Source organism: Gorilla gorilla, chromosome 1 (genome assembly GCF_029281585.2).
Source record: "Gorilla gorilla gorilla isolate KB3781 chromosome 1, NHGRI_mGorGor1-v2.1_pri, whole genome shotgun sequence".
Lineage (NCBI taxonomy): Eukaryota > Metazoa > Chordata > Mammalia > Primates > Hominidae > Gorilla > Gorilla gorilla.
Genome location: NC_073224.2, coordinates 143,327,448 through 143,338,508, shown reverse-complemented (window position 1 = coordinate 143,338,508; position 11,061 = coordinate 143,327,448). Strand labels below are relative to the sequence as shown.

The 11,061-nt window shown below is 39.4% G+C and overlaps 1 pseudogene; it reads right to left on the bottom strand.

Moving 5' to 3' along the window:
- Positions 1–3,194: 3,194 nt before the first annotated feature.
- Positions 3,195–10,760, bottom strand: LOC101142558 (NADH dehydrogenase [ubiquinone] iron-sulfur protein 5-like; annotated as a pseudogene).
- Positions 10,761–11,061: the final 301 nt, after the last annotated feature.

Below are 11,061 nucleotides of genomic sequence, written 5' to 3'. Positions count from 1 at the left end.
TTTTGTGGAAAGAACTCTGTATTGCAGGGGATGAAGGGGCCTACTCTGTTTTCCTATCTGTGTGTATAAACATACTATAGACCATTACAATAAAAGTCACTTAGATTGAATTTTCCACCAGCTCAACAAGGTAAGGGATTGAATTTGAAGTTACGTGAATTTTTTTTTTAAGTTAATATAATACTTCTTGCCCTCTTGAATTTGAGGACGAAGTTCAGGGTCTCTACATATGGGAGCCAGGAAAGATTTCTTTTCACATAAGAAGATAAGTTCTAGGAGGGAAGGAACACATTTGTCTTGTGTATCATTTCCACAGGGCATAAAGTAGGCAGTAAATTAATAGCATTTAAATAAATGAGCGACTAGATAAACACATTAGTGCAAATGTCATTATTAGTTAGTTATTATTTAGCAGAAGGCACAGAGGAAGAACAAATAAGCTTTAAGTCCAGAAAAGAAAATTTCCCAAACACTGGAGGACCAGAGACAAATGACCAACTTATGGCAACCTGAGGATACAAACATGCTCTGTTACACAGAGGGCTGATAGAGGAGTAGGCACTTGGTGTTGGATTGGGGGTGGTAGGGGTGTGGGACATTGAGTAAGAATGACAAAGACAAATTTGTTCCCAACCTTATCAAATTGATGGAAGAAAGGGTTGGAAACCTATTGCTGTGAAAGGGGACCTTTGAGCCTTTTAAGAGAAACATCTTAGAAAACTTTTGCAGCCATATTGAAGTCAATCTCTCCAGCTGCAAATTTCTCTTCAGCCCCCGTTTTTCCATTTTTTTGCCCTGTTCCTCTTTTAAGCAAATATGAGCTCAAAGTGAAATGGGAGAGTTCCCTGATCCCCCTCACAGGACATATGACAGGGTTGTGGTTCTTCTGTTCATCCGCTCGAATCTCTTACAGGAGGGGGAACATGCAAACAGTCAGGCACAGGAGCTATGGCGAGTGATTTTGGGCTCCGGCCCCATGGTAATGTCTAGGGGTGGTGCCTGTGACTCCCAAGGTCCAAATGGGTGTGTGTCACAGTGTGCTCTTTTAGCCTTGCCATCTGCCAATGTTAAACAGTTCAGTGGACCCTCTGCCTTTTCACGAGGGAAGAGGGCCAGTGTGACAGCTTTCTGTATCCTGAGATCTCGTCCAGTGTCCAGGAAAAATCAGGTCACACATGGACTTGAAGGATGGTGAATTTGGGGGTTTTACTGGGTGGTGGTGGCTCTCAGTGGGATGGATGGGGAGCTGGAAAGGGGATGGAATGGAAAAACGATGTTCCTTTAGAGTTTGGCCACCCAGAAGCCTATCTCCTCTCCCACCATCCCCAGTCAAGCTCCTCTCGACATTCAGACGCTTCTTCTCTTCTCTCCTCTGTCGTTCTTCTGCTCTTCTGTTAATCTGTTTGTGGAGCCTAGGGTTTGGGGTTTATATGGGTACAGAATAGGGGAACATAGGAGGTGAAAAGGCAACTTTTGGGTGTGCAAACAGGAATACCTGTTCCCATTTAGGGCCATGGGTTTCCAGGCTTGAGGGTGGGGCCTTTACCAGGAACCACTGTCTTCTACCCAGCATTTCCCTGTCTCTTGTCCACATCAAAAGGCTCTCCATCATGCACCTGGAATCTAGCTAGGCAGCTGGTAACCCAGAAGGCTTCTAGGAAAAGCCCAGAAGGGAGGCCAACTAGAGACAGCTTTTCAGTCTTTCCTACCATCCAGTCCTGATGTGGCCTGCTAGAAAAACTTTTCTCACAACTGCTAGCCAGTGGAGACAGAAACTTTCCCAGAACTTACAATAAGAGGTCACATGCAGGTCAGGTCCTAAAATAATCTGGAAAAGTACCTCCACAGAGGTGATTTTCCTCCTTTCCATGAACTCAGACACTCCCCCATTCTTCCCTCTACATCCTTCCTAGGGAAACTCAACAATATCTTCTCTTTCATGAGAGAGCAACAAATGATCAAATAATTCATAAGACAAGCTATATATTGCGATGAGGTATAATTAAAAGGTGCCACACATTTACCAACTGGCTCACCTGTAGCCCAGAATATGGGAAGAATCCTTCATTTGCTGAATATATCGAGCCGCCTGCTGAGAAAACCATGTCAGCCTGACAATACCTGACTTAATTACTTCGAACTTAAAATAATTAATAAGTCCCTCATTTTCCAACAGGAAAGCACTTAATGCTGTTCAATAAAATAATTCATAGCCTACATAACTTGCTGCAGCCAGGAGGTTTTTTTTTTTTTCCTGTAACTTTGGGTAATTTATCCACTACGCATTTGGAATGATGTTTTCTCACTGAGCCTCCCACAGGTATGTGAGTTTTGATCATTACATTTCTTCTAGTAAACCCAGTCTTCCTCAAATGCACCAGGGAGAGCCTGGCTTTCACCTCTTCCTCCCTCTTGCTAATCCTTCTGAGTCCTGGGCTTCATTGTAAATGGTCTGAAGAATCTTTTAGCCTCAAAGCCTAAATATTTGCTTAAAATAAATGTAGAAACAGGTATAGGGAGGTGGTTGAGTGAAAGGAAAAATGTGTGCCCAGGAAACAAATGCAAAAGAAAAGAGCACAATAGTAAAACGCTGATGAAGGATGTATAAAATAAACCTGAATTTCACCTTCTTCTGGTAGGCCTTCATTTGGTATCTTTGCAGGTGCCTGCTTGAGGTAATGTGGATGCATAAGGCAGTGAATCTAATTTTTGAAACTGTTTAAAGAGAGGTTTTTTAGTCTGTAAGCACATTTCTTTTAAGGGGAGAAATTGTCTTTCAATATGCCTAGTGGAGAGCAACAAAGAAAGCTGTGGTTTCCCAAAGGTCCTATCTTTGATTTCTGCCCTAAAAAGAATGTTTATTCCATTCTAAGTAGATCACTTTTAATGGCAAATTTACTGTTAGAAGTTCTGTAAGACTATTCCATAAATGGGTTAAAGACAGAGTGGGACGGGGGAAGGAGGACAAGAATAAAAAGCTAAAATGTTTGCTCTTTGTGAAAGCAAAACCTTTGCCAGCAGACTCTAGGTGCCAGTACACTGGTTCTCAAACTTAAGTGTGTGCATGATAACCACCTTGGACCTTGAGAAAATGCTCAGTGCTAGGAAGTAATATCGACAGAGACTCTGATTCAACAAATCTATAGTGAGACTTGGGAATCTGCATTTTTGAAGACTCAAATGATCAGATGTGATCAATGGTCTACACTTTGAGAAACACTGCTGTTATCAGCAATGCAGGAGTTGAGAGTTGCCCTCAAGGACCTGAGAACTTGAGAAGTTGCCACTAAGGAGAAGCAACTGAAATTAACAAAGTTACTATTATCAAATGTCCTTAAGTTAAAGCCGAAGTTTTCTGTGCCCCTTCCAGTAAAATAAGCTGTATATAAGTCACTGGTCAGGAGCAGAAGGCAGTGACATTAAAATTTTTCCCTTAAACTTGATTTGTTTCAAAATCCTGCTTGCCCCTTTGATGGAAAAAAAAAATCTTAAATAAGTGGGGGAAAGGTCTCACTTTGTATTCCAAACAATATTGTTTTAAAGTTGTAATTAGACATCCTTATTGGTGCACAGATCTTCTCCCTGGAAAAAGGATCCCTACTGCCCTTTCCTTTGATAGAAATTCTATCTTCACAGGGGCTTTGCTGAAACCTGTGAGAAAAACCTCTTCGTGCCCACCACTTTGTAAGCCACTCCAGCAGTGGATTCATGAAGCTGTTCGCACAAATGAGGAATCCCACCTTAAAGAGAGGGATGAAAGCACTGAGGGCAATATTGGAATATGGCTGGGCATTGTTTTAGACAGAGAGTAAGGGGAATGGAACTCTTTGGTCCCACTCTCTTGATACCCTTTTCATTATGATCAAAATATCAAAGTACAAACTCTTGCCCAAAGAGGGGAGAAATCTCTAATTTTGACAGATCTATAATAATAATGATGAGCTTGCATCAAACTCTCCAGATAACCAAAAGTTACTCGTTATTATAGCCTGGTGTATAACACTGAGGCTTTGGCAACAAGCAGCTCAGGGTTGAAGCCCAACTCTGCCCTTCACTGTCTGTACGATTCAAGATATGTCATTCACTTCTCTGAAGGCCAGGTTCCTTATCTATAAAATAGAGATAAGAATAAGTCTTATTTCACAGTGCTGTTATGAGGATTAAATGAGATAGTTTGATACAGTGGTTGGTACAGGGAAAAAAATGTTTTCATTGTGAGTTATTCTCACTCCCCTATAAATCCATAAGGGCAGTAGTGTGGCTTTACTGTTTGTCACTGTAATCCCAGCATAGACTCTGGTTTCATAAATACTTCTGGAATAAAGAAAAGAAGGAAGAAAAGAAGGAAGGAAGGACAGATTTGAAAAAGCAACTAATTCCAAGGCAAAAAAGTGACAAGTGTTCAGAAATCATAGGTTGTCTTAGACTATGGTACAGTAAAAATAATATATAAAAACATATGTCTTGCTCCCAAAAAGTCTTTTGCAGGTCCAAGCAGTGAGTCGTGATCTGTCCAAATTCCATCTGGTGGCACTGGCCTCTCAACATGAGTTTTCCAAGGTAACTGCGACAAGAGAAAGGAGTTCTGGAGAGCCGTGCCCGGAGAGTGACTCTATCACCCCTGTTCGGGTCCATTGGCTAGAACCCATCACATGACCTACCCAGCTGTGGGGCAGTGGGAGATGGAGTGTGCCATGCTCCAAGGGACAACAAAGAGGGCCAAACACAGGGGAGCACTAGCAATGTCTACCACAGCCTGTGTCCCGGCATCCAAGTCTAAGGAAAGGCAGTTGGCAAAGGGTGTATAGGAAAACATTCTGAAAAGACACAACAAAAATAAATATGTTAAATAATCTTTTTTTTTTCCTTACAATATCATGGGATTTTCATCTGGTGTCTGATATTTTCAGGTGTATAAGAGAACTCTCAAGGAAGTATAATACAGTGCGAACTGAGTTAAACCTTTTATTCCCTCTCTTTCTCTTTCTCTCTCTCTCTCTCTCTCAGATGCAGGCAAACACACAAATGACAAAACACACAATGTCTATTTTTTCTATTCAGGCAGAAGTCCTCTCAATCCACGATAACCCAGACCCTAGGAGGAGAAAGAGAGGAGAGATGCAAATGCTTGTTGATATCTAATTATTGAGAAGCATCAAGAGATATTAGGAATGGGTGGATATATACCTCTGGCATGTTAACTGTCCTGAAAAAAAGCCTTAATTTTCATTCCACTGGATAAACAAAGCATGGCAGCTTTGACTTTGAACTACCAATTGACTTGGACCAGATCCGTACATCTAGGACAATTAAATTATGGCAGAGTTATTCCTTTTGGTAACCTAAACACTCAATGGAGATAGATGCACAATTAATTCACTAAAATTTTTCAGTATCCAAATCTGGCCAGAACAACCCAGATGTAATTTGCTCACAGTACTTCTCGACAATGTTACATAACTTGAGCTTGTAGGATTCTTGGACTAGAACTATTTCTTTTTTGGATCATAAATTTCTGTGCAGTTTATCACAACTTTTAGTGCCTTAGAATTAAGGTACTGTAGTTTAATGCCATGTAAAGTGTTTTAGTTAGCTTCACTATGGTGAAAAATCAGCTTCCAAAGTATCAGCAACTTACAACAGACATGTTACATATTGGCAGCCATAGTCAACTGCTGTGGCTTTGTTTAATCTTTTCTTTCCAGGACTAAGATTAAAGTCAGGGTTGTGTTTCAGATTAGGAGCAGCTCCTTTTTGAGATATGCCATTCTCAAGAGGAGAGGAAAAAGTAAGAATGTTGCTAGAAACACACAATGCCTCTCAGATATAGCATGAGTCATGTCCACTCACAGGTCATTGGCTAAAATTAGTCACATGGCCAAGAATAGAGAAGCATACATATTCCCTTCCCTCAGAACACACTGCAAGGTACATGGCCACAAGCAGGAAGTACAATCCTCATATAGGAAAAGGAGGGAATATTTGTAACAATATAATCTCCCAAAATACTGAATCTTTCTCATCTTAATATACCTAGGGCCTAGCACAGGTGTCCAATGAATATTTATTAAATTGCATTGAATATTCATTGTATTGAATGAATATATCATTTCAGCATAAGTCAGTCATCTGAAAGAACAAGTATTTTATCATTATGTCTATCACCACTATTATCATCAAATGGTATTTTTTAATTAGCCATGTATACCCAGTACTCATCTGAGCATTCTACAGGTAACAATAGATTTTATTGATTACTTTTAGTAGTATAACAATCTAAAGAGAAAAATAATGGTAAATAATTCTTAAAAAGACATTAGCATACATTTTCATTAACACAAACTCACAATTTTCTTTTTGAAAATACTGTTGATAATGCCAATCAAATCCTGATAAAAGTAGAATTCGTTCTTCTAAAACTTGACTTTGGTATTTAAAATTGTATTTCTTCTGCTAGAAATATTCTGGAGGAATGCCAGAAATAATGGGTGAAGATATGAATGATTCTTCTCCACAATGGATGCAGAAATTAAAAGTCATCTCAAATTTGTTGATTCTGAAGGCAGCCACTGAACTAGTTACAGGTTGAAGTACAAAATGAAGATTGCATGCTCAGGCTGGATGAACTCAAAATATAATAAAAGTTTGGGATACATTTGAACAGGGGCTGGTTATGCTGCTTTTGGATAAGCGTTGAGGCAAAATGAAATTCTGAGACTCTGCCAGCCCCCTCTTAAGAATCTGGGTATAGAGGCTACGCTACAGCACATTCACTATCACAGAAATCACTCATTTTAATTTGCATCCATTTCAGGAGTTGGTCACGGGCAAATTCACACATCCAGAAACTAGCTTTTCCTCAAAGATACCAGTATACTACACATTACATTACAAGAATCAGGACTAATACCTTTATCCTGTAAAACAATGCAGTCCCCTCCTAATTGCAACTGGAAATTGTACCAAAGTTATCATTTGTGCTCAGTGAGTTTGCGAATTAATTCATTATGCTGTTAAAATCCCAGCGTCTCTTATCACCTGCCGCTTTAAACACTCTGGTTGCATTAACAGCGCTGCCCCGTCAGCTGCCAACTGCAGGAGCTGGAGGCAGCTAGGAAGTGAATCCTTGAACTGAGAAATTCCACCTAGGGGAGGAGATGCAGCTTTGACTTGCAAACAGGGCCCAGGAATCCAGCAGAGCTATCTGGAGAACCACCTGAATCATCGATCCATAAAACCATCATGAAAGTCAATGTCTCCTCCAGCACAGATCAGAGTCAGGCTTAGATAAAATGCTGTCGGTAATGATAACCCTGTTCTCTGACCGTGGACAAGACTAAGGGATCAGTTGTGCCTTATTTTGAGGAAACCTTGTGCAAATACTAACTTGAAAATAATAGAAAAGCCACGCACCCCTTGTTTTGAAATAGTTTTCTACATATATGTGACTTGTACATTTAAAGGTTGATGTTACCTTTGAGGAAATAAGCCAGTATTGCTGATTAAAATAATATTTATTTTCTACAGTGCCACCATAAGCCTCCTACATTTGCCTGGCTGCCAACCTATAATTAATTTGCTAGTGTGCACTGCCTGTCCCGAGATTTCCACAGAGCCACACCAGTATTTCTCATTAAAATGAATCCTGAAGGCACTTTGTTATTGTTTAGTCTCAGAGAAATATTGACAGTGGTTTTCTTTTTCCCTCCATCAACATCATTGTTTTATAAACATTAAACGCAAAATAATTTTTTGCACACCTTTGAAGTATTCCTTATCAATAATTCATTCTAAATCACAAAGGAGCAAAATAGCTGGGTGGTCGAAACTGTAGCAATGCTAGGAAAATCACGTCTGCTTTTAAATCATCATATTATTGAGTTAAAGCTTCATTGAAGGCACAGTAACATCCACAAGCCTGTTGGTTTCTCTTTGTGCTCAATTCAGCTGTGCCTTTTAAGTCAGCTTTAGGGGGTTGTTTCACCAGTATTCCAGATGACAGCACTAGGGTGTGGGCACTCTCGCCTCCATTTTCGTTTAAGATGCCTCCTGAAAGAGCAGAGCACCTGTGTCATGTTCTGCCTCTGCCTCGTATCGTGGATAATTATCTCTTAATATTGAGGTTTGGTTTGCCTGATTTTTATACTATGCCCACCAGGAAGGAATTACTCATACTCTCTGATATTCAATGCAGAGTCAAATCTATTGCCACTACTAAATAAATGTTAAATAATAAGAATCATATGGTGCTGCTATGAAGAATATCTGTTTAAGAAAAGAAGAATAAAATTGAAACCTATTACACATGTGCCAATGATATCCTCTACAGGATTCAGATATAAAATATCAGACTCTCCATTTTCCTTTTAGTGTTGGATGAAAAGGCCATGCTATTTAATTATTCCAACCATAGGTTAAAGAAAACTGCCATTAGCTCTTTTGTTAAAACATTCTTCTACTCTCCTCATTGATTTGCAAGTTAATAATGCCAGTGGTTTTCTATGTCACGGCATTGAGTTTTAAAATTACTGAACCTTATTCCTGAAGTCTAAAGTGATGGTAAACCATTACAGAGAGTGCATATCACAAACTAAGATATATCTTCTTGAGATTGTTAGACATGTTAGAGCTAACGTTATTTTAGAAACTATAAAAAGGGAAATAAAAATGATGGCTAAGGAATCCTGCTTATAAACTAAACCTGAATGGTTATCTCTTGGCACACTCAGAAACCCATTTAAACTTTCTCTGGAGATTAAATGAACACCCTTCTGTATGTCTACTCACTACCCAAAAGCAATGAAATCTTATTTAACCTGAGATAAATCTCTAATGTCACTTTAACCTCTCGCCCACAAGAAAACATAGCATTGTGCAAAATTATTGAATTAAAAACACCAATCATATTCTTATAATTTGATTTCTTGACTTCAACAAAATCTCTTACAGTTTTTTCTTTTTGACTTCTTAGCAACAGTCAAAACTTTCTAGCTAATTTCATTTAACTCGACTGGGAAACAAACTTTTTCAGAACTTTTAGAAACTGACGGCCAAAGAAAACTAAAGCCAGATCAACCTTTCACAAGTAAAGCTATAAATGAAAGCTCATCTCCTCAACTGTTTATTTAGTTCTGGGTTCTCAGCAATGGCAGATGGTACTTGGGATATACCTAATACTAGGCTTAAGAAAAGCAAGGTTTTATTCTATTTCATCATGTATAGAAACAAAAAACTGTAGGGTGCTGTGGAGTGTGCCTGTAGTTCCAGCTACTGAAGAGGCTGAACCAGAAGGATTGCTTGAGTCCAGGAGTTTAGCACACTAAGACTCTAGCGCACCAGGACTCTAGTGCACTAAGCTGATTGGGTGTCCACACTAAGTTTGGCATCAGTATGGTGACCTAGGAGAAGGGGACCACAGTTTGCCTAAGGAGAGGTGAACAGGCCCAAGTCAGAAACCAAGCAGGTCAAAACTCCCATGCTGATTAGTAGTGGGATCAGGCCTGTGGACAGCCACTGGGCTCCAGCCTGGGCAACATAGTGAGACTCTGTCTCCAAAGAGAGAGAAAGAAACATAAAAAACTCAGCCAGATTTCACAAACTGAGAAATATGAATAGATTAAAACTGTGTATTATATTAACTCAAGAATAAGAGACCGGCTGGGTGCGGTGGCTCATACCTGTAATCCCAGCACTTTGGGAGGCTAAGGCAGGTAGATCATAAGGTCAGGAGTTCGAGACCAGCCTGACCAACATGGTGAAACCCCCATCTCTACTAAAAATACAAAAATTAGCCTGGCGTTGGTGGTGCACGCCTGTAATCCCAGCTACTCAAGAGGCTGAGGCAGGAGAATTTCTTGAACCCGGGAGGCAGAGGTTGCAGTGAGCCGAGATCACGCCACTGCACTCCAGTCTGGGTGACAGAGCGAGACTCCATCTCAAAAAAAAAAAAAAAAGAATGAGACTAATGGTGATCAATCATAATGGTCTACAAAGTAAGCTAAGACTAATACATCTCATTTTTTCTTTATGAGATAACATTCTGGCATAGAAAGACATATATTGATCAAATTCTCTCACAATATCCTCAAAGATAATAATGTATTAAATAATTATTAGCCATTAATAATTATTAGCCAATAATTAGTAGTTATTAATAATAGAGACTTCATTGAATATTTACCATGTCAGGTACTATTCTAGAGGAAATTTTGTATATGTTATATATGTATTTGTTTGTGTATATATGCATATAAATTATATATGTTATATATGTATGTGTTTGTGTATATATGCATATAAAATCTCAGTATGTTCAATAATCGTTTGAGATTGGTATTACTATCCCAATTTTTTAGTGAAGGAAATAAAGCTGAAAAATATTTTATAACAGCTGGGTGCAGTGGCTCATACCTGTAGTCCCAGCACTGTGGGACTCTGCTCAGGGGCCGAGGCTCCCCCTTGCCCACGTGGTGAGGTGGAGGGGTGTACTTCCCTTCCTTTATCAGCTTATTCCACTGCTTCCTGATGGTACTCACACATCTCATCATTTTCTGCCAAAGTATACACTCTATGAAATAGTCATATTCTATTCTGCACTCTTTCTCTCCCCAAATACCACCAATTCCACGTGCACATTCTCTCTATTCTTTTTCAAAAGGATGGTGTTGAGCAGGAATCTTGTAGGGCTGTTCAGCACTTTGGATTGTCAACCACCCATCTGTGTTAAGGCCAAACCTTTTCTGCACGTCCAAGAAAGGCATGGCGTTCTGATGCTCGTGCCCTTGTCTCTTCTCTGGCCACTGCTTCAGGACGATTCTACTTTTCAAATTTTTATATGACACAAACCTGAAAAGAATAGTTCACTAATATCTTAGATTGCTAAATCCATTTTGACAAAGAGCTCAACACATAGGAATAATGTACCCAAATTAGAAACATTTAATATAGACAAGCCTAAAGGGGATGACTTACTCTAATCTTGGTTTCAGTAAGAAAAAAAATTTACAGACTTTAGTTAACCACAGACAGTACAATAATGCTGCCCCCAAATTAATGATCAGG